Source organism: Diceros bicornis, chromosome 31 (genome assembly GCF_020826845.1).
Source record: "Diceros bicornis minor isolate mBicDic1 chromosome 31, mDicBic1.mat.cur, whole genome shotgun sequence".
NCBI lineage: Eukaryota > Metazoa > Chordata > Mammalia > Perissodactyla > Rhinocerotidae > Diceros > Diceros bicornis.
This window is the reverse complement of record NC_080770.1, coordinates 20,282,131-20,307,168: the sequence shown is the minus strand read 5'-3', so window position 1 is coordinate 20,307,168 and position 25,038 is coordinate 20,282,131. Positions and strand designations below refer to the sequence as shown.

Sequence of the window (25,038 nt, the reverse complement as noted above, 5' to 3'; positions counted from 1 at the left end):
AATCTATCCAACGCACCTGAAATCAACAATCCAAAGAGGCTTATGCACCCCTATGTTCATTGCAGCATTATTCACCATAGCCAAGAAGTGGAAGCAACCTAAGTGTCCCTCGACTGACGATTGGATTAAGAAAATGTGGTATATATATACAATGGAATACTACTCAGCCATAAAAAAAGACAAAATCGTCCCATTTGCAACAACATGGATGGGCCTGGAGCGTATTATGTTAAGTGAAATAAGCCAGAAAGACAAAGACAAACACTGTATGATCTCACTCATATGTGGAATATAAACCAACACATGGACAGAGAAAACTGGACTGCGGTTACCAGGGCAGTGGGGGTGGGGGGTGGGCACAAGGGGTGAAGGGAGTCATATATGTGGTGATGGACAAACAAAAATGTACAACCCAAAATTTCACAATGTTAGAAACCATTAAAACATCAATAAAAAAAAAAAAAGAAAAAAAGAAACCAGGAAGCTCCTGGTAGCATGAGATGTTGGGTTCAGACAAGGGCATACCACCGCAGAAGAGCTGATCTTACAATTTTGGTGTGGGTAGTTGAGGGAGACACTTCAGTGCTTTCAATTTCAACCCCTTTCCTCATTCCAGTAAACCATTTCCTGTATTCCATTCGCACCTGAAAGTTTGAGGAATATAGAGGCTTGTGTTGTATCCAGAGCTTGGTTCAGGAGACAAGACCTTAAAGTAGGAGACTAAAGATATACATCTAAGCCCTACTCTCTACTGCTCTTTCATTGGTTTTCTGTATAATCTTGGCCATGCTTATGTTGATTCATTTTACTTAAATTCAACTTCCTCAATTGTAGAAAAGCTGCTTTACTAAATGTCAGACACCATATGGACTCTATATGTGGTGGTGGTGATGATGATGATGATGATGAAGGTGATGATGGTGATGACAATGATGGTGATGGTGTGGGTGAAGGTGATGAAGATGGTGGTGATGATAATGAAGGTGATGATGGTGATGATGGTGATGACAATGAAGGTTATGATGGTCATGATGATAATGATAATAAGGTGATGATGAAGATAAAGAAGGTGGTGATGGTGATGGTGATGGTGATGGTGATGATGATGATGATGATGATGATGATGATGATGGTAGTAATTACAAAAGTGATTGTGGTCATGATAAGGATGATAATGAAAGTGATGGTGGTGTTGGTGATTATGATGATGAAGGTCACCAATTATTGAACATAGCCATGTTCAACACACTTTATAAACAATGTATCATTTAGTTCTTACATGAGCCCAATGAGGAAGGTACTTCTCTTATCCCCAATTAAAGATGAAGAAGTTGAGGCTCTTGGAGGTAAACTGACTTGTCTAAGGTCACAAGGCCAGTGTTCAAAAATCATGTCATTCTTACTCCAGAGCCATGACACTAACCCCTACACTAAACCACCCCTGTGATTCCATCAGTTGCCTTCTTTTAACCTCCTCAACACGTTCTTAAAAGATATTTAAGTATTTAATACTCAACATGATTTCATCAAGACACTTAAATTGTATTTTACTTCTTCTCTGTGTGAAGAGTTCCAAGCATTAATAAGGAAATAAAAGATGAAAGAGAAATTAATGAAGTGTTAAGACGGTCTCTTTGCCAATCTTAATTGCTGGTGGTTCCACTTAAAAGCAAAGGAAAAAATTCAGGAAAACTGTTCCCAATCTTCTGTAAAGAGTAAAATTATAATAATGACCCTCATTGGAAACTTAATATGTGCCAAGAACTGTGCTAGGAGATTTACATAGCATTATCTCATTTAATTCTCAACTCTGGGAGGTAGGTATTGCCACATTTGTGGATGAGAAAACCAAGGCTCAGAGAGGGTAAGCAACCTGCCCAGGGTCACAGAGCAACTCACTCAGTGGAAAAATTGGAATTAGAGCTGAAGTCTCTCTGAGTTTGTGGTAGATGATGCCAAATATTCCAGTGCCCCTTCCTATAGTTCACCTCACTACCGGAGGATTATTCATCCTCTCTCTGGTGAATTCAAGTATGGCCATGTGACTTATTTTGGCCAATAAAAGAGAGCTAAGCTGTGCTTTGCCATGATCTCTTTTCCCTTTGCCATAAGAATACCAATGTTCTAAATGAGGGCTGCCCCCTCAGTCTACAACCCAGAGTGAAGACGATGTAGTTCAAGCCACAGCTGTGTAGCTTGAGTGAGAAGTAAACCTTTATTGTTGTCAGCCACTGAAATTAGAAAAGGGTGGGGCTATTTGTTACTGCAGCATAATCTGCCTTATCCTGACTCATACATGCTCTGCTATGAACTGAATTGTGTCCCCCCAAAATTCATATGGTAAAGCCCTAACCCCCCAATGTGACTGTATTTGGAGATACGACCTTTACGAAATTAGGGTTAAATGAGGTCATAAGGGTTGAGCCCTGATCCGAGAGGATTAGTTATCAATTCCTTATGCCATGAAAGCTCTCTCTCATTCTCTCCCACGTAAGGACACAGTGAGAAGGTGGCCATCTGCACGCCAAGAAGAGACCTCTCCCAAGAAGAGACCTCTCGTCAGAACCTGACTGGACTCACTCTCTACTCTCAGCCTTCCAGCTTCCAGAATTGTAAGAAGAGAAATTTCTGTTGTCTAAGCCACACAGTCTATGATATTTTGTTATGGCATCCCAAGCCGATGAATGCATGCTCTTGAGAGAGATGTCAGAAAGCTAAAAGTTAGAATGCTATGAAACCCAGCGCACACGGCATACCCAAGCAGCACCGAAACGCTCTTCCCATAATCAAGACAACCCCAAAATACAAACACAAAAGTTCAGAGAGGAGTGAGAATGTAAACAACCATTCAACAAGACTTCGGGACTAGGCTGGTGAGAGACAGAATTATTAGCCTTACCTGGCGATTAAGGAGACAGTGTATCACAAAGAGAAAACCCCCCTGCAGGACATTGATGATGCTGAATGCGTAGGCAACGACTGATCTGATTGTCTCCCCAACTTCTTCAACCATAAAAAAACCAAGGCCCCGAGGACAGCCCAGGATAAATAGCTGAGCGATGGCTTTAAATGTCATGACTCTGAAAAGGAAAAGAGTAATAATAACTACCATTTATCAGATCCTCCCTATTTGTTGGGCACTGTGCTAATGCTTTGCATGCATTGCCTTAGTGAAACCTCACAACAACCTTGCGTGGTTGTGTAACTTACAAAAGTCGTACTGCTTGAGGATGAGGCAGAACCCATGTTTTCAGTCACTGCCTCTGGGACTAACGCGTTCTCCCACTCTTTGTAAGTGATTTATCTGTAAACTTTTACCTGGACCTGTTGGAAGATTTGTAGAAAGTGCCTTCTAGAGATTTGCATTGAAAAATTGAGATGATGACGATACCACGACTTCAGAACATACCGCCGTGTTGGGTTTCTTCAAACAAAAATTGTGTTTGGTAAAATGAACTGGGGTTGTTGATGGCAATGGGCTGGAGGAGTCGATGCGCGTGAGTGCGTGTGTGTTTGCACGCATGCACTTCCCGTGGACGGCGCGCACGTGGGAGGAAGTCCCGGCGCCGCGGCTGCCGCTCCCGCCGTCTCTCTGGTTACGTTGGGCGGGGGCCGCGCCGCCGCTGTGGGAGGCCCGGCTTTCTCTCGCCGGCTCAGCCGCAGGGCCCCGTCCGTCACTGTCAGCGGCGGGGAAGAGAAGGTGAGGCGGTGCCTGGCGGCAAGCCCGGAGCCCCAGCGCGTCTGGGCCGCGGCCCTCGGGACCCGCCGCCCGTCCCCGGGGTGCCGTCCGGGGCCCGCGCTGCTCTGTGGGCCCCGCGGGCGGCCGCGGCCCGGCACGCGGTTGGTCGCCGACGCTCGTCGGGGCCCCGGGAGAGCGGCCTCGGCGGGCCGAGGGCCGAGCGGGGTCTGACCTCGCTGGCGGGCGGCTCCTCCCCTGCCCGCTTCTTCCGGCCGGAAGGCCCCGCCCGCGGCTGTGTGTCCTCGCGGCGCAGCGGGCTCGGGTTTGAGAACAGGCCGGAAGGCGTGGGGCTGCGCGCCTGGCCCGCTGAGTGAGCGCGGGAGCGAGGCGCGCGTGTTGAGCGCGGCCTCTCGCAACCTTGTCAAGTCACCCCCCGCGCGAGCTTTTTGTTGTTTACTGCCCGTGCTCGAAAGGTCTTCTCGTGGTGTGAAAGGACTTCTGTGGCTGTCTTAGATCCTGCGGTGAAAGCAGCGTCTTAGCAACGTCTAGGACGAGACAGAGTCTCATAAGTGCCCCCTTCTCTAGGTGCCCCGACTGCTGGACAGAAGGCTTGTTGAAATGTTCAGGATTCCTGGATGCACTTAAATACTTTGTTGTTTGTTTGTGAACGTATATGTCGACTTCTGGCCATTATTGAGTTTTCTCTTTATCGTTCCCGTGATCCCGTCCGAGTTCGATTTTGTGCTTAGAATTTCTGGATTGGGAGGGTTCAGCGGCGCTTCATGCCCCTCGCCCCTTCGCTTCTGAAGCAAGTGCCCGTCAGTCACAGTGCACTGCATTCTTTTGCTGAGGTTGGTGAGAGCTTCATTTTTACTTAGCTCCTATCCAGGAGGAACCGAAAGCCTTGTTTTGACGGCAGTTTCAGTATTCCTTGTGTTTTTCCCAAAGAGAAACTGTTAAACTGAATGCTGGTTTCCTTTGTTTTTAAAACTTCCATCAAACTTTACTTGCATCTCATCCCATTTCTACTCTGTAGAGATAACCATTTTTAACTGTTTTGGTTCTGTCTCTAGATATCATGATTATGCCTGATTTATTGGTTTTGGATCTATCTATTGAATTCTAGCTATGATAGAAGAGGGTTTCGTCACTTATGCGGCATCCCCTGCCCCATTCCTAATAGTAAATTACGGTCCTTATTTCTTCTCTTGGTAAGCTTTATAACTTTGAGTAATGTGTCTTTTTTATTACATCTTCTATTTAAAGTATCCCTTGACTTCTCACTTTCTAAGGTTAGGTATTAGCTTTTCTACCTCTGCTGCTCTTACTCTTCACCCCAAGCTTGCCAGCTGTCCTTTTGCCTTGTTGGCATCCCAAATTAAATTGTCAGGGCTTTGGCTATATATGGGATTGTTTTAAAAGCTGAAAAATCAAATAGTATTGTAAATTCTTGTCACTTTCCAGATTCAAGTTATGCTGTGATACTGTTTCTTTTCTTGTGCTACTTTTGTCTTTTTTTTGGTGTTATCTTTCTGTTTTCCTCTTTATACGGTTCCACATCCAAACTCGCTGTTTTATTAGGTATTCTATCAAGTCCTCTTTCTTCTTGGAGACTCCTTCTTGAGGTCTTTATTTCTGTTGCTGTCACACCTGGTTCTTTAGGCTTGCTGGAAAGCTGCTTCCTGAGATTTTTAAAAATTCCTTTCTTCAGTTGAGGGTACTATTTTCTGATCATCTTTCTTGGCCTAAATCCTTCCTTGGTTTTTATTCTCAATTGAATTCTTAAGAAATGCTCTGCGGGGTGTGAGTTTTCTGAATCTGTTCTACCCTTGTACACATGAGTGGTCATTAGCTAGGCATCAAGTTTGAGTTTGCAAATTAGTTTCCCTCAAATCTTTGAAAGTGCTGTTCTTTTGACTTATGTCATCCAGTATTTTTGATGAGTTTTTTTTTTGTGAGGAAGATCGGCCCTGAGCCAACATCTGCCAATCCTCCCCTTTTTGCTAAGGAAGACTGGCCCTGGGCTAACATCCGTGCCCATCTTCCTCCACTTTATATGGGACGCTGCCACAGCATGGCTTGCCAAGCGGTGCGTCGGTGCCCGCCCGGGATCCAAACCAGCGAACCCCGGGCCGCCGCAGCGGAGTGCTAGCACTTAACTGGTTGCACCACCAGGCCGGCCCTTTGATGAGAAGTTGAATGTTAATGTGATTTATTTATTTGACCGATACTTATGTAGTATTTAACACATACCAGGCACTGTTCTAGGCACTTTATAGATTAATTTATTAAATTCTCATAACAACCACATGACTTCTACTCCTTGCTATTATTATTATTACAGATGAGAAAACTGAAGCACAGAGGGGTTAAGTAATGTACTCAGGGTCACTTGGCTAATACATGGCAGAGCCATTGTCAAAATCAGGCAGGCCATGCTCTTAATTTCTCTGTTCTGCTTTCGTTCTTTTGTAGTTGATCTATTTTTCTTTCTGAATTTTTTCAAGATCTTTATCCTTGGTAGTGTAAGTGTTCATGATTATGTACTTAGGTATAGATTTTTTTTAAATTTAAGTTTATTTTGATCGGTGCTTGGCTGACTCTGAGGCTGAAGACTTGTGTTCTTCAGTTCTGGGGAATGCTCCTTGATTGTTTCTTGACCTCCTTTTTCACTGCCCTCTCTGAACTCTGGATCCTGGTCCTCCTAGACTGATTTATTTTTCTTTCGTCTCTCTGTTCTCCCCCTCCTCTCCTCCTCCTCTTGCAGCTTTATTGAGGTATTATTGACCTACCACAAACTGCACATATTTAAAGTGTACAGTTTAATACATTTTGAGATATGTGTACATGCATGAAACCATCACCATAATCAAGATAATGAGCGTCACCTCTAAAACATTCCTTCTGGCCCTTTGTTATTCCTCCCTACAACTGTGTGCTGCCCGTCGTTAGTCAACCACTGATTTATTTCTGACTCTGTAGATAAGTTTTCATTTTCTACAATTTTATATACATGGAATTATATAATATGTACTCTTTGTTTTACCTGGCTCAGTTATTTTCATTCAGAATAATTATTTTGAAATTCGCTCATGTTATTACATATATCAATAGTTCATTTCTTGTTATTTTTGAGTAGTATTCTATGTTGTGCATGTATCACATTTTGTTTGTTCCTTCACCTGATTGAGGAACATTTGGATTGTTTCCAGTTTTGGGCTATTAAACAAAAAAAACTTCTGTGAACATTGGTGTACAAGTCTTTGTGTGGACATGTGCTTTCATTTCTTTAGAGAAAATACTCAGGAGTGAAATGGTTGAATTGTGTGGTAGGTGTGTGATTATTTAAAAACTTGCCAAGCTGTTTTCCAAAGTGGTTGTACGATTTTACATTGCCGCCAGCATGTGTGCAGGTTCTAGTTGCTCCACTCCCTCTCCAGCACTTAGTCTGGTTAGTCTTTTTTAGTTTTAGCTGTTCTAGTCTAGTGTTATCTCGTTGTCGTTTTAATTTTCATTTGCCTGATGACAGATGGTGTTGACCATCTTTTCAGGTGCTTGTTTGCGTGCTGTCTATCTTCTCGAGCAAGGTGTCTATTCAGATCTTTTGCTCATTTTTAAGTTGGGTTGTTTGTCTTATTGAATTGTAGAGTTTCTTACGTGTTGATATATCTTTTGCAGATATTTTCTCCTACTCTGTGGCTTACCTTTTTACTTCTTACCAGTGCAAAGAACAGAAGTTTTTAATTTTAATGAAGTCTGTTTTATATATATATTTTTATATTTCTGCTCTTTGTATTGTATTTAACAATCTTTGCCAAAGCCAAGGTCACTAAGATTCTCTCTTGTGTTTTCTTAGAGATGTTTTATAGTTTTAATTCATTCCATGGTTTCTGTTTTTAGTTTTTTAATATGATGAATTACGTTGATTTTGAAATGTTAAACTTGCCTTGTGTTCCTTGGGTAAATCCCACTTGGTCATGGTATATTATTTTTATATACTGTTGGATTCAATTTGCTAAAGATTTCTTCATTTACATTTTTACATTTATGTTCAAAAAGGATATTTGTCTGTAGTGTTCTTGAAATGTCTTTGTCTAGTTTTAGTTTTTGAGTAACCTTGGCCTCAGATTGAGCTGCTTGGTATATACCCTCCCCAGTTTTCTGGAAGGGTGTGTCTAGAATTGGTGTTATTTCTTGCTTAAATATTCGGTAGAATTCACCAGTGAAGCTTTCTGGGTCTGAAGTTTTGGGGGAAGGTTTTTGTCTACAAATTCAATTTCTTTAGTAGATATAGAGCTATTCAGATTATCTATTTCTTTTTGAATGAGCTGTTGTAATTTTTAACTTTCACAGATTTTGTCCATTTCATCTGAGTAGTCAAATGTGTTGACAAAAGTTGTTCATAGTATTCCTTATTATCCTTTTACTATTGATAGAAAATGTGGTGATGTCACCTCTCTTATTTCTGATACTAATTTTGTCTTTTCTCTTTTGTTCCATTAATAGTCTGGCTAGACTGATCTCAAAGAACTAGCTTTTGGTTTCATTGATTTTTCTCTGTTGTTTTTCTGTTTTCTTTTTCATCAACTTCTGCTCTTATTTGTTTCTTATGCTCACTTTGTGTTTAGCTTGCGTTTCTTGTCCTCATTTCTTAAGCTGGAAACTTAGGTCATTGCTTTGGTACATTGCATTTTCTCTAATAAAGGTGTTGAGTGCCATAAACAGCCTTCTAGATACTGTTGCAACTATATGCCACAAATAATGACATGTTATGTTTTCATTTTCGTTCAGTAACAGATATTTTCTGATATGCTCTTTGACTTCTTCTTTGGCCCATTGCTTATTTAGAAGAGTGTTATTTAATTTTCAAATATTTGGGGGATTTTTCCAGACTTTTTTTCTGTTATTGATTTCTAATTTAGTTCCCCTGTCAGAGAACATGCTTTGCATAATTTGAATCTTTTAAAAGCTTATCTGATTTGTTGTATGTCCCAGGATATGGTCTTGGTACATGTTTCATTTTGACTTTAAAAAGATATATGTGCTGCTGTTATTGGGTGGAGTGTTCTATAACTGTTATCACGTTTGTTGATAGGATATGAAAGACTTGAACAACATTTACTGATTTTCTGTCTCCTTGTTCTGTCAATTATTGGTAGGGGTGTGGAAATCTCCTATTGTGATTTTTTGGATTTGTCTGTTTCTTCTTTTAGTTCCATTGTTTTTTGCTCCTTGCATTTTGAAGCTCTTTTATTAGGTACATAAATGCTTAGGATTGTTATGTCTTCTTGATGAATGTACTCCTTTATCATTATAAAGTGGTCCTCTTTATCCCTGGTAATATTCTTTGCTCTGAAGTCTACTTTGTCCCATATTAATGTAGCCAGATCTTTTGACTAGTGCTAGCATGGTCTATTTCCATCCTTTTACTTTTAGCCGTTTGTGTCTTTATATTTAAAGTGTTTGTTTTTGTAGGCAACATACACTTGGGTCTTGCTTTTTTATAGTTTGATGATCTCTGCCCTTTTTTTTTTATTGTGGCAAAATATACGTAACATAAAAATTGCCATTTTAACCATTATAAGGTTTAGAATTCAGTGACATTAAGTACATTTACAATATTGTGAAACCATTGTGACTCTTCATTTCTGTAACTTTTTCATCATCCTAAACAGAAACTCTATACCCATTACACAATAATTCCCCATTCTCCCTTCTCCCCTACCTTCTGTCTTATGAATTTGCCTATTCTAGGTACCTAAGATGAGTGGAATCGTATAGTATTTGGCATTTTGTGTCTGGCTTATTTCACTTAGCATGTTTTCTAGTTTCATCCATGTTTAGCATATATCAGAGTTTCATTCATTTTTAAGGTTGAATAATATCCCATTGTATGTGTTTATCACATTTTGTTTGGACACTTGGGTTATTTTTACCGTTTGACTATTGTGAATAATGCTGCTACGATCATTGGTGGACAAGTATCTGTATGCCACATCAATGCTTTGGGTGTATACCTGTGAGCGATTCCTGCTTTCATTTCTTTGGATATATACCTATGAGTGGAATTGCTACATCATATGGTAATTCCATGTTTACCTTTTTGAGGAACTGCCACACTGTTTTCACAATCTCTGCCTTGTAATTGGGGCATTTAGAACATTTACATTGAATGTGATTAGATTTGGTTAGATTTAAATCTGTCATCTTACTGTTTGTTTTCTGTCTCATCTGTTTTTTGTTTCCGTTCTCCATTTCTTCTTCTTTTGGTTTAAGTATTTCTTATGATCTCGTTTTATCTCTTTTTTTAGCCTTTTAACTATTAATTCATTCAACCATCAATTTCTTCACTTTGTGTCCTTTGCTCATACAGTCCTCCATTCGTTAGCTTTCTGATCTTAGGAAAATGACTTAAACTCTCCTAAACTCTAAAGAACTGGAGCTTCTTGCATTACACCACACTGCTCCCTACCATCTCTATCCTCTGGTCGTTTCTGTATGAGAGCTGAAATAAGGCAGAGTGTCACCTTGTTTGACCTCAACTGGAACGTGTGTGTTGATAGACTGAAATTTTTCACTACTCTGCTCATGTTTGCGAATGACCATGAGAATGCTGCAAATACTGATTTGAGATTCCAAAAAAATTTTAGTGAGTAGGTGAATTCACAAATATGGAACTTGTAAATAATGAAGATCAGCTATATATGTACCACATAGGGTGGTTGTGTGGGTTAAATCAATTAATACAAGTTAAGTTCTTCAAACAATGCCTTACACAGACTCATTTGATGTTTCAGAAATTTATTTGGTAAGTTAGTTTTTAGTAGTTTGTATGTCCAGGTATAAGTGAGGATATTTTTATGTCTAATTTTTGGTGACATTGCATAGTGTAGAATTGTGCTCTTTTCATGTGGTGAAATCCAGGTTTCTTACCCTGCTTTTTTCCTGTCACTCGTCTACTTCATTTAGTCCTTTTTTTTTTTTTTTTTTTGCAAACATGCAGGCATGGCTTTAAGGGCAGGAAGGATTAATAATGAACAAAAACGATGTTGCTCCCTGACCCTGCATTCTGTTTTCTTCACTATGATGTTTTTTTTTTGGAGCTGGCTACTACTTTTTTTAGGCAGCTTTATTGAGATATGATTCACATACCATACAATTCACCCATTTAAAGTTTATAATTCAGTGGTTTTTTTGTATATTCACAGATGTGTGTAACCATCACCACAGTAAATTTTAGAATATTTTCATCACCTCAAAAAGAAGCCTGAACCCTTCAGCTACCATCCCTTCATCCCCTGCCCCTGTTTACCCCATCCCTAAGCAACCACTAAGCTACTGTTTGTCTCTATAGATTTCCCTATTCTGACTTTCCTATGAATAGAATCATATAGTATATGGTTTTTTTTTTGGCTGACTTCTTTCACTTAGCATTATATTTTCAAGGTACATTTATGTTGTAGCATATGTCAGTATCTCATTCTTTTTTATGACCAAATAATGTTTCATTGTGTGGATATACCACATTTTGTTTATCTGTTTGTGTGTCAATGGACATTTGGGTTGTTTCCACCTTTTGACTATTATGAGTGATGCTGTTACATTCATGTACAAGTTTCTGTGTGGACATGTTTCCATTTGTTGGATATATACCTAGGAGTAGAATTGCTGGGTTACATGGTAGCTCTATGTTTAATTATTTGAGAAACTGCCAGACTATTTTCCAAAGTGGCTGCAACATTTTACATTCCTGTAGCAGTGTTTGAGGGTTCCAGTTTCTCCACATTCTCACTAACGCTTGTTATCTAACTTTTTAATTTTAGCCATTCTAGTGGGTATGAAGTGGTATCTTATTGTGGCTTTGATTTGCGTTTCCCTTATGACTAATGATACTGAGCATCTTTTCATGTGCTTATTGGCCATTTGTATATCTTCTTTGGAGAACTATCTGTTCAGATTCTTTGCCTATTTTTAAATTGGGTTGTCTTTTTATTACTGAATTGTAAGAAGTTTTTTTGGGGGAGGAGGTGGGGAAGATCAGCCCTGAGCTAACTTCTGTTGCCAATCCTTCTCTTCTTGCTGAGGAAGATTGGCCCTGGGCTAACATCCATGCCCGTCTTCCTCTACTTTATATGGACGCAGCCATAGCATGACTTGATAGGCGGTACGTTGGTCTGTGCCTGGGATCAGAACCCATGAACCCTGGGCCGCCAAAGTGGAGCGTGCGAACTTAACCACTACACCACCAGGCTGGCCCCAAGGGCTTTTTAATATGCGTTCCGAATACAAGTTCCTTATTAGATATATGATTTGCAGATATTTTTTCCCATTCTAGATTGTCTTTCCACTTTCTTGATAGTGTCTTTTGAAGCATAAAAGTTCTTAATTTTGATGATGAAGTTTAACTTATTTATTCATTTATTTAGTTGCTTCTGCTTTTGGTGTCAGATCTAAGAGTCCATTGCCAAATACAAGGTCATGAAGATTTATGCCTGTGTTTTCTTCTAAGTGTTTTACAGTTTTAGCTCTTAAGTTTAAGTGTATGATCCATTTTGAGTAAACTTTTGCTTATGGGATAAGGTTAGGGTCTAACTTCATTCTTTTGCATATAGCTATTCAATTGTCACAGCACCATTGGCACCCTTGTGAAAAATCAGTTGACCATAGGTGTATAGGTTTATTTCTGGTCTTTCAGTTCTGTTCCATTGATCTGTATATTTGTCCTTGTACCAGTACCACAGTGTCTTGACAACTGTTGCTTTGTAGTAACTTTTGAAATTGGGAAGTATGAGTCTTACACTATTTATTCTTCTTTTTCAGAATTGTTTTGTTAGTTGTAGCTTGTTGCCTTAGGATTCCGTATGAATTTAGAATCAACTTCAGAGTATAAGTTTTGCATTTCTTTGGTTAATTTATTTCTGGTTTTGGATACTATTGTGAATGGAATTGTTTTCTTCATTTTACTTTTGGGTTTTTCAATGCAAATGTATAGAAATTAAATTGGGTTTTGTATATTGATCTTGTATCCTGCACCCTTGCTGAACTCATTTATTACTTCTAATAGTTTTTTGGTAGATTCCTTAGGATTTTCTGTATACAGGATCACTTCATGCAAATAGAGATAGTTTTACCTCCTCCTTTCCGATATAGATGCCTTTTATTTCTTTTTCTTGCCTAATTGCCCTGGTTAGAACCTCCGCTACAATTTAGAATAGAAATGGCAAGAGTGGAAATCTTTGTCTTGTTCCTAATCTTAAAGGGAAACCATCCAGTATGTCACCATTAAGTATGATGTTAACTGGAGATTTTTTGTAGATGCCCTTTATATTGAGGAACTTCCCTTGTGTTCCTAGTTTATTGAGTTTTTTTTAAATCATGAAAGCGTGTTGGATTTTGTCAAATGCTTTTTCCTACATCTGCTGAGATGGTCTTGTGATTTTTTTGTTTTTCATTCTATTTGTATGATGTATTACATTAATTATTTTTGGATGTTAAACCAACTTTGCATCCCTAGGATAAATCCCACTTGGTCATGGTGTATAATTCTTTTTATATATTGCTAGATTCAGTTTGCTAGTATTGTGTTGAGGACTTTTACATCCATGTTCATAAGAGATATTAGTCTGTAGTTTTGTTTTCTTTTTTTTTTTTGGTGAGGAAGATTAGCCCTGAGCTAACATCCGTTGCCAATCTTCCTCTTCTTGCGGAGGAAGATTGGCCCTGGGGTAACATCCGTGCCCATCTTCCTCTATTTATTTTTTTTTATATGGGACACCGCCATAGCATGGCTTGACAAGCGGTACATCAGTCCATACCCGGGATCCAAACCTGTGAACCCTGGGCCGCCACAGTGGAGCGTGCAAACTTAATCTCTACGCCACCAGGCTGGCCCCTGTAGTTTTGCTTTCTTGTGACATCTTTGTCTGATTTTGGTATCGGGGTAATATTAGCCCCATAAAATGTGTTGGAAAGTGTTTCTTCCTCTTCTTTTTTTTTTGGAAGAGTTGGTATTAATTCTTCCTTGATTGTTTGGTAGATTTCAGCGGTGAAACCATTTAGGCCTGGGCTTTTCTTTGTGCATAGTTTGGATTACTGATTCAATCTCTTCACTTATTATAGGTTTATTCAGATTATCTTGAGTCATTTTTGTAGTTTGTGTTTTTCTAGTAATTTGTGTATTTCATCTAAGTTATCTAATTTGTGTACTATTGTTCATAGTATTTGTTTATAATCCTTTTTGTTTCTGTAAGGTTGGTAATCTTGTGCTCTCTCTTTTTTTTTTTTCCTTCAGTTTTGTCTTTTTTTTAATTGATGTTTTAATAGTTTTTAACATTGTGAAATTTTGGGTTGTACATTTTTGTTTGTCCATCACCGTATATATGTCTCCCTTCACCCCTTGTGCCCACCCCCCACCCCCCACCCCCATTGCCCCTGGTAACCACAATACAGTTTTCTCTGTCCATGTGTTGGTTTATATTCCACATATGAGTGAGATCATACAGTGTTTGTCTTTCTCTTTCTGGCTTACTTCATTTAACATAATACCCTCCAGGCCCATCCATGTTGTTGCAAATGGGACGATTTTGTCTTTTTTTATGGCTGAGTAGTATTCCATTGTATATATATACCACATTTTCTTGATCCAGTCATCCGTCGAGGGACACTTAGGTTGGTTCCACTTCTTGGCTATGGTGAATAATGCTGCAACGAACATAGGGGTGCATAAGGCCCTTTGGATTGTTGATTTCAGGTTCGTTGGATAGATTCCCAGTAGTGGGATAGCTGGATCATAGGGCATCTCTATTTTTAATTCTTTGAGGAATCTCCATACCGTTTTCCATAGAGGCTGCACCAATTTGCATTCCCACCAGCTGTGTATGAGGGTTCCTGTTTCTCCACATCCTCTCCAGTGTTTGTTGTTTTTTGGCTTGGTGATTATAGCCATTCTAATGGGCGTGAGGTGATATCTTAGTGTTGTTTTCTCTCTTTTGTTTTTGATTCAAGTAATTTGAATCTTCTCTCTTTTTCTTGGTCAGACTGGACAGAGGTTTGTCAATTGTGTTGATCTCTTCAAAGAACCAGCATTTTCTGATTTCCCTTTAGATTTCTTCTTTGACTCATTGGTTATTCATGAATGTGTTGTTTAATTCCCACATATTTATGAATTTGCCAAATTTATTCCTACTATTGATTTCTAATTTTATTTTATTATGGTTGGAGAACATACTTTGTATTATTTTTATGCTTTTAAATTTATTGGGGTTTCTTCTATAGCCCAACATTTGATCTGTTCTGGAGAATGTTCCCTATGTACTTGAGAATGTCTATTCTGTTGTTGGATGGAGTGCTCTGTAGAAGTCTGTTATATCTGGTTGGTTTGTAGTGTTGTTCAAGTCATCTATTTCCTTGTTGATCTTCTGTCTAATTGTTCTATACGTTATTGAAAGTGGGGTATTGAAGTCTCCAACTATTGTTGAATTGTCTGTTTTCATTTCTATTAAAAGTTTCATGTATTTCAATGCTCCATTAATAGATGCATATATGTTTTTAATTGTTATGTCTTGAACTATCGACCATTTCATCATTATAAAATGTCACTATCTCTAGTATTCTTGTTTTAAAGTCTGTGTTGTCTGATGTTAGTACAGCCACTCCAGCTTTCTTGTGGTTGCTGTTTGCGTGATCTTTTTCCCCATCCATTTACTTTCAGTGTTTTTGTCTCTGTGACTGTCGTGTGTCTCCTGTAGACAACATATAGTTGGATCATGTTTTCTTTAAATCCAATCTAACAATCTTTCCCTTTTGATTGTTCAATCTATTCACATTTAATGTTACTGATAGAGTTGGATTCACATCTGCCATTTTAGTTTTTGTTTTCTATATGTATTTTCTAATGTAGCATTTTAATTTCATTAGTGATCTTTTTTTAGTTTTTTTTTTGAATTTTTTTAAGTCATTGCTCTGGGGTTTACTGTGTGCGTCTCATCAGCTTTAGATTTGTACCAGCTGAGTTTGGGGAATATGCAGACCCTTTACTGCTGTGCAGCTTGATTCCCATTTTCCCTTTTTTTTTTGGTATTGTTGTTAGATGTATTATATCTGTTAATGTTACAAACTCAACCTTGCATTGTTATAATTATTATTTTACCATCTGCAGTCATTTCCTTAGCTGATTGCAACTTTGCTTCCATCCACCTCCTTTTGGGCTGTTATAGGAAATATATTACACTTACATTAAATTGTGCGTTTTAAGCCATGATACGTTGTGTGATATTATTTTATACAATTGGTTTTTAAATCAGTTAAGAGTAGAAAGGTTAAAAAATATGTATAATTACCTTTACTGGGGTCACTTGTTTTCAGCCTGAAGAACTTTCTTTAGTATTTCCTGTAAATCAGGTCTACTAGCAATGAATTCTCTCAATTTTTATCTGGCAAAGTCTTTATTTTTTCTTCATTTTTGAACAGTACCTTTCCTGAATATAGAATTCTTAGTTAACAGTTTTTTCCCTCAGCACTTTCTATGTGCTGTCCCACTGCCTTCTGGCCTCCATTGTTTCTGCTGGAAGCCAGCTGTCAGTCTTATTGGGTTTCCTTGTAAGTGACTCATCATTTTTCCTCTTGATTCTTTTAAAGATTTTTCTCCTTGTCTTTTACCTTCAGCATTTTTTACTCTGATGTGTCTGTTTGTGGGTCTCTCTGTGTTTATCTTACTTGGAGTTCTTAGAGCTTCCTGCATGTATAAGTTACTGTTTTTTAATAAGTTTGGGGTTATTATTTCCGTGAATATTTTTTCTGCTCCTTTCTCTCCTCTCCTTTCAGTACTCCAGTTCTGTGTATGTTCGTGCATTCAATTGGTCCCATGTTTCTCTCAGGCTCTGTTTATTTTTCTTCATTCTTATTTCTCTCTTCTCTTCAGCTTGCATAAATTCTATTAATGTATCTAAGTTTGCTAATTCTTTCGCCAATGCAAATGTACTGTCAAGCCCGTCTAGTTGAATTTTTGATTTCAGTTATTGTAGTTTTCAACTCCAGAATTTCCCTTTGGTTCTTTTTTGTAATTTTTATCTTTGTTGATATTCTCTATTTGATATAAATTGTCATCATAACTTCTTTTACTTCTTTAACGTACATCCCTTTAGTTGTATGAACATACTTATAATAGCTGCTTTAAACTCTGTTCTGTTAAATCTAACATCTGGATGCTCTCACAGGCAGTTTCTGTTGCCTGCCTTTTACCCAGTGTATGGGTCATACTTTTCTGTTTTTCTCCATGCCTGGTAGTTTTTTGCTATAAATAGGACATTTTAGATAACATATTGTAGCAACTCTGGGTATTGGCCCCCCACCCCCAGACTCTTTCAGGGCTTGTTACTGTTATTTGTTTATATACCAGCTGGATTATTTTAGTGAGATGTATTTCTTCCTCACTGTGTTAGACCTCTGATATTGCTTCTCTGGGTGGTGCAGTTTGGGGCATGCCCAAAGCCACCCTAGGATGACGGGTACAGGTAGGACTCTCTCCCACTCTTGCCTTCATTACACCCAGCAGTTAACCTCCACTAATTGTGGCCCATTGCTGTGTTGTTTTCAGCAGTGCCCTGGGGCATGAATTCCTCTACAGACTAATCCAGTCAAATTGTGGCTCCTGCCGGGGATTAGTTTCTGAGGTTAATGTTTGGTACTTGTACGAACCCCAAGAGGGCTCTTCCCAGCTGTCTCATTCCCTGGTTCTCTCCTACTAACTAGCTGGCCTATAGTCTGGGCTGTATCTTCATTAGATCCAGGATGCTCTTCCCACTTGCTTTTCACCATAACTTGCACTGTTCTTGAGAGTGTCTTTAGGTTGAAACTTTTCCATGCTCTGTTGTATTGTCAATGCTGAATTTTCTTAGGTTTTTGTGACTAGATTGCTGTCTTGCCCTAGGACCGTTTCCAAGGGCTTTAAATGGTGTTATGTAAAAAAAAAAAAATTCACTAGTTTCCCCGAGAAGCAGGTGAGCAGAGCGACTCACGCTGTCATGCTGGAAGTTGATCTCTCCAGTGTTATCTTGTGTCTTAGAGAGCAAGGATCAATTTCACACGTTTTACGTATTTTGTGTCCACTGTAGCACTGGCTGTAGTCCTTGATGCACATTAGAAATGTTCAATAAATTCATGTTGGATCTAGTGAAATTATAATCAGTCAGTCTAACATCCTGGTTAAGATCCCAGCGCTGATTCAGACTGCTGGGTCCCTTGGCAGTAGTGTGGCCTTGGAGAAGCCACTTAACCCCGCTCAGCATTTGTGTTCTCATTTCTAAGTGGGCCACTCTGTACCTCACAGGGTTCTTGTGAGGAGAGAGGGGAATAATCCATGAGTAGAGTCCCTTAGAACTGTGCCTATCACATTTTAAGTGCTTTGTAAATGTGAGTGATAATGAATAGTCCTTGTTGACTAACACGGTATAAAAATGAGGACCTAAGATACATACTACTTGAAAAAATACTAATCACTAAAGATGTTAAAATTTTCTATTTGGCAACTGTATCGGAATTTATGGCCTGAATTTTTAACCAAAATACTGCAATTTGAAATTTTCCTTAGCCTTTTGACCATTTCTCCCCAAAATATCACCCATGTTTTGCAGTTCTTGAGTTCCAAGCTGCTTTAAGGGAAATCTAAAACCAAATGCTGTAGTTTGGCATCTGACTTCCAGTAGTGAGAACTCAGTGTTACAGTGGAACCTCAGGCGTGATTCATGGTTTTCTAATGCTGCTGTTAAATACTGTGCAGGCTCACACAAAAATGCGTACGCTTAGCTGTCACTGACAGGAGTGGCTTCAGCTTTACGTTTGAGGAGCCGGAAGCCTTATTATAAGATTGGAAGAGTAAGTTGGTGTGAGATTCATTTTGGGGGTTTATTTCAAAACCTGTGGAGTGTATTTTTATTCACACTCACTATTTGCATGTTTGTACCATCTTTAATTCTTTAAATATCTTCTTTTTTTTTTTTTAAACAGTTTTATTTATTTATCTTTTTGTGAGGAAGATCAGCCCTGAGCTGACATCCGTGCTAATCCTCCTCTTTTTGCTGAGGAAGACCGGCTCTGAGCTAACATCTATTGCCAATCCTCCTCCTTTTTTTTTCCCCCCCAAAGCCCCGGTGGATAGTTGTATGTCATAGTTGCACATCCTTCTAGTGGCTGTATGTGGGACGCGGCCTCAGCACGGCCGGACAAGCGGTGCGTCAGTGCGCGCCTGGGATCCGAACCCGGGCCGCTAGTAGCGGAGCGCACGCACTTAACCGCTAAGCCACGGGGCCAGCACTGAGCGCGCCGACTTTTAACCGCTAGGCCATCAGGGCTGGCTCGGTTGCTCCCTATTTATAAACTCAGGAACTGAATGGATTTGCCTCATGGTATTCCTCCTTATTTCAACGTTGTAATCCAGACTGCAGAAGCAAATCATCTCAGCCAGCAAGGCTGTGCTCTGTTCAGTAGCTTCCTGTAATGGCAGCAGACCATGGGCTCAGAGCACCCGGCAGGGCAGCAGCAGGGGTAAGGGAACAGACCGTGAACTAATGTACACAGACAAAAGGTAATCAAAGCTGTTGCTTGTTTCAGGCTAGTAGGCACGAGAGAAAGAGAGAGTGTTGTAGAGGGAGGAAAGATGTTATATAAGGTACAGTATCCTGTGTAAACTTTTGCTATGATATATCCAAGGAGATTACATAAGTTGGGATATTTAAATTTCATTATTCTAATAGTTATCCTATTAGGGATAGGATTTGAGCTAAGGATTTGAGCATCAAATCCTTTATCACAAGGCAACCCTATATGTGAAATTTTTGCCATATCATGAGACTGGTTGAATTTATAGTCCCGTAAATTCACACTTAGAATTTTAGGACCTTAGATTTGGAATTTGGAAACAGATTTTGCATCTTCTGAGAGAAGCGGCTGGGGTTTCTGTTGTGTTTTTTGTTCTGTTTTTGCTTTCTTGTCTTATTCCTTACACCATTAACAGAGTGGCATATGGAGAGTCAGTGAAAGGTTTTGCAATGAGATGCTTGTGTAGAATGGAAAAAGCTGATGTCCATCATTTAAGATTATAGTGACTACCGTCCTCACAGAATGAACTGAGAGTGACTAGTATTGCTAACACCACGTTGATGCTAAAATGCTTTTTTCTTCATCTCAGGGAGGCAGGTAGGTTTAAACTTTGCCAGCTATGATTGCTTTGAGAAAGATTCCAATATTCAGGCTCCACAGGATTAGACTATATTGATTAATAATGTCTGCCATGGGAATAGGAATGGGGAGATTGGTGATTAGGTTGCTTATTTGATCCTGTCTTAATTCTCCTTGACACAGTTATTTCTACTGGAATCTTTGCATAGAGGAGTTTTCGTCTAGAATGTGTTGAATTTAAGGAAATCATGAAGCTAAATTACCAGTTTATTTAAAGGAAGCCTTTACAGTTATGGATTTTTGCTGTGTTATTTTTTCTGAGCTCTTTGGGTGTGCTGGGCTCCAGTACTTGACTGGTATCTACTGATGGTCAACATTGTTAATATTTTATTAGATAGCTTCTGTTTCCTCATAAATATGTTTTTAAATTTTGCATTCTGAAGTGTAGTTTCATTATATTTGCGACCATTCTCAGTTTAATAAACTTTGATTGCAAAAACAGCTTTTTAAAAAGAAATTTGAATGAATTGGTATGACTCTGGTATGTTTAGGAAAGAATATTTCTGGATACTTTTGTTAGTAGAGATAGAGCAGAAAAGAGCAGCAGATCTTTAGCATTAAAGAGCAAACAACTTCTTTTCTTCTTTTTTTCCCTTGAAGGTATATTATTTTTGTTGTCTAAAGATAATTTATATCTTGTTTGTGAATTTGGGAAAGATTGCTTTGTTTACAACTTCTCTGTGCTTAGATGATTGATAGGAATATCACTCTCCTAATTTAATCCAAATGGATTAGTGTTGTTTAAAATCTAATAGGGACGACTTCCTGAATGGTTAACCGCCATGCGCCAGGCAGGCAGCTTGGATGGTTTACATATGTTGTTTCATTTACTCCTTGCTATAACCTGTAAAGAGATAGAACATTATCATCCCTGCTTGAAGTTGAGGCTGACAGAGGTTAAATAAATTGCCCAAGGCCATACAGCTGTTCAAGGTTGGACTTGGTATTTCCGACTCAGATGTGTCCGACTGAAAATACCCATCTCATTTTCCAAGTACAACAGTGCCTTCCTGGATTTATTTGTATTGTTTGTGGTTTTTTTTTTTGTTTGTTTTTTTTTGGTGAGGAAGATTGGCCCTAAGCTGTCATCTGTTGCCAATCTTCCTCTTTTTGCTTGAGGAAGATTTGCCCTAAGCTAACATCTGTGCCCATCTTCCTCTATTTTGTATATAGGTGGCTGCCAACGAGTGTTTTAGGTCTGTGCCTGGGAACTGAACCCGGGCCGCTGAAACAGAGGGCCCCAAACTTAACCACTAGGCCGCAGGGCTGGCCCCTGTTTTCTTTTCTTTTTTTTTTTTTGATAGTATTAGCCATACAGTATCATGAATAAAGTTGATATTATACATTTATTAAAGGAAAGTGTTGTGAGCTCTATGTGAAATATAGTTTTGCTTTGTTGTAACTTTTCTTGGCCTTTGGTGTGAACTACCTTCATGCTGAGGTTTTAGTTACAGTATCATTGAAATAGGCTCCTGAGTTCTCGATTTAAAAATAATTTACTTGAAATATCTAATATACTGTGAATAACAGAAGAAAAACTTTACCATGAAAACATTTTCTGCCACTTAGGTTTTTGGTCATTTAACATTAAAGTTGCAGAACATTTTAATTTGTGTGTGTGTGTGTGTGTGTGTGTGTGTGTGTGAGAAAGATTGGCTCTGAGCTAACGTCTGTTGTCAATCTTTCTCTTTTTGCCGAGGAAGTTTGGCCCTAAGCTAACATCCATGCCCATCCTCCTCTATTTTGTATGTAGGATGCCACCACAGCATGACTTGCTGAGTGATGTGTAGGTGTGCGCCCGGGATCTGAACCTGTGAACCCCGGGCCGCTGAAGCGGAGTGTGTGAACTTAACCACTATGCCACCAAGCTGCCCCTAATTTTTTAGTTAAATATTAAAATACTTTAGGGTGCTACTATGTTCATTGAGTGAGGTACAAAGGGAAGATAATGGTAAATTTAAAGTGGTATCCAAGTCTTTGAAATAATAATAAAAGCTGCATTTTTCTAAGATGACTAATAGATTTTATTTGTACAATGAATTTTAAAACAACATGTATAAAATAGTTTAACAGATATCTGGCGGAGTCTCATTAAACTGTTGCTTTCTAGAATGGTTGTACTAGGTTGAACCACTTACATCTAACTTTATTCTCACCAGCATTGAGTATTTTATGTATTAATTTATATACATATATATATATTTTTCCCCTTACAGCTTTGTTAGTTAATTGGTGGCAAGTGATCACAAATTCATAACACGAGGGAACCACCAAAGAAAAAAAATGTTCAAGTCCTATAATTAAAAAAAAAAATCTATGAAATTAAGTTTTTCTTATTTCTTCTGAAGCAGTTTTTACCCTAATGTTCAAATTCTTTTGAGTTTAAGCGTAGGAGGCTTGGTACTATATTATTCTTTTTTGGAGAGGTGGAGTAGGCCAAGATCAGTCTTTACACTTTCTAAATATATTTACCATATCTATTTAATAGCTTTAAAAAAAATGTATTACTGTGAAGCATGGTGGTAACAGTAGTTGGATGTAACTTCTTATGTGAAATGAATAATTAAATCCTTCCTCTGTAATGTCATAATTGTCTACAGAGTCCTTCAGTATCTCCTAATACGAGTTTCACTTCTGATGGCTCCCCATCTCCGATAGGAGGAATTAAGCGAAAAGCAGAAGACAGTGACAGTGAACCTGAACCGGAGGATAATGTCAGGTGAAGCCATTTGTGGTAGCACTTTGTTAGCAAATTCCTGAAATAGATGCAGTCTAATTAATGCTGTTTAGCTTAGAGCAGCAGTGCCTTCAGATGCTTGCCTGTGATCTTTTTATCCACCAGTAATTAATGTGGAGGGTTAGGATAGTCAGTAAATTCCAGTGAGATGTGTAAGCTATAGCTGTTAATCCTAAGTATCTAGATTAGTATGCATGCTGGTTTTGTCCTCCAAGCCACTTTTCCCTCTGAGACCAGGCACTAGATCAGCTAGACATGAGGTGTTTAGCTGTATGTGATCTGAATGTTACTGTTATGAGATTAAATTTTCAAGCTGCTTAACCCAGAAAGTTCAGTTACATTTGGTTACTTGATATAGTTTGTTTTAATCATCTCAATTGAAAAGTTTCTTCTTTAAAATGAAATATGCAAAAGGCTTTCGGTTAAGAGAGAAATGTATTTTTAAAAACCACGAACTTGCATATGCACAACTATATTTCATGACAGAGATGTTTCCCGTTAGCTATATACTTCAAATTTATAATAGGAAAATTGGATTCTTTAATTTATACAGAAGTTTGAGATCATTATATAATAAGATTAACAGCTTCTTGTGTGATTAAATCTGGATTTGAACCCTGGGCTCAAGTGCAAAGGGCCAACAACCTCAATAATTGTAACTCATTTAGAATTTTGCAAAATGATTTATTTCAAAGTTAAACAGTAGTGGTTCACAGCTCATGCTTCTTTTATAGGATGTGGATGATGTGTTTGTATTTATGATTAGAAACTTCAGAAGTGTGATGTCTGGTTCTGTATTTTCCCAACATCTTTTGATGTCAGATTCAGAGATCTGTGGTGACTTGTGATTGAGCATTTACCTGATCTGAGTTTTTATCCTCTGCTTCTGCAACTCTTGGAGTATATTTTTTGTTTTACCATGTAGCCATCATGATCAATATCAGCTTAATAGTTAACTTGATTTTTTTAGTACTTTATTGTTTAATTTTGGTGCTGCAGATAATCAAAGTAGAATTGCTTCTATCAAGAAATGCTTGGAGTTCTTAGCATTTATTTCATTAATAGTTTCTGTAAAATAGTGATATTCAACATTATGGATAGAAGATATTTCTCCTAATTGATGTTCTGTAAATCTTTTGCGTGGGGGCAAAGTTAAAATCGGCATGGTGTAGGGGCCGGCACGGTGGCACAGCAGTTAAGTGTGCGCACTCCGCTTCGGCAGCCTGGGGTTCGCAGGTTCAACCGCTTGTCAACCCATGCTGTGGCGGCATCCCCTGTAAAGTAAAGGAAGATGGGCGTGGATGTTAGCCTAGGGCCAATCTTCCACAGCAAAAAGGGGGAGGATTGGCATTGGATGTTAGCTCAGGGCTGATTGTCCTCAAAAAAAAAAGTAAATAAAAAAAATTGATATGGTGTATTCTGAAACATGACTGCAATTAATTAGTAAGATCTGGCACATGGTAGAGAAGAGCCCTTAATGGAGAATCATCCTGATGTTCTTGATCGTTCTTGATTTTTTTTTAGTATTCTTTGGCATCTTTAAATCTTTCAGAGATTGAGAAATGAGTACTTAAAAAAATAAAAAAATATACTTTGAGTGAAAATGTGGTTTTTCACATTGTATTTTCAGTGATTAATGAAAATTTAGTGAATTGATGACCTCCTTCTAAGTTTTACCAGAACGTGTGTGTGTGTGTCCGTGTCCTTCACTTATGCCAGCAACGCTTTGCTGAATGAGGGAGAAGGCCCAAGGATAGGGAGAGTAGGTATATACATAATTTCTGCCTGGCTTCTAGATTATTCTTTTTTAAAAAAGTAATTTAGTTGACTTTCTTTGTGTAATTTAGATATACTTTAACAAACTGAGGAACTTGAACTATATAAAATATCTTCAGTATTTGCCTCTTAAAATCTAGTTTTAGAATTGTTCTACAATCAAAAAAACATGTAAAACAGTATGAAAATCTGAGCAAACATGTGTTGTGTATCTACTTTAATAAATGGTTATTCTCTTTTTTTTTTTTACTGTAGTTTTGTAATGATCTTTCTAGAATCAGTGTTTGAGTTTTTAACGTTTAACTATCTTTAAGTTGATGATAAATCCTGTGAAAGTGGACTTTTTAGAAATAATTAAATGAAGCTATGTTAATATTACTGTTTAACTCATTTACATTTTACCTGGATATTAAGTGTAAATTGATTTGGATGATAAATTGCTAGCTAGTTACTGAAAGTGTATTAATTCAACATGAACTGGCTTTGCCTGATTTTTAGGCTTTGGAAAGCTGGTTGGAAGCAGCGGTACTACAAGAACAAATTTGATGTTGATGCAGCTGATGACAAATTCCGTCGTAAAGTTGTACAGTCTTACATTGAAGGGCTCTGCTGG

General features: G+C 38.4%; 1 long non-coding RNA gene across 1 annotated transcript; it reads right to left on the bottom strand.

The window, feature by feature from the left end:
* Window positions 1-575: 575 nt before the first annotated feature.
* LOC131395102 (uncharacterized) lies at window positions 576-3,569 on the bottom strand. Its single transcript, XR_009216269.1, has 3 exons — window positions 3,319-3,569; window positions 2,900-3,080; window positions 576-644 (listed from the first exon to the last, which is right to left on the bottom strand). It is a non-coding gene; the product is annotated as an uncharacterized LOC131395102 (long non-coding RNA).
* Window positions 3,570-25,038: the final 21,469 nt, after the last annotated feature.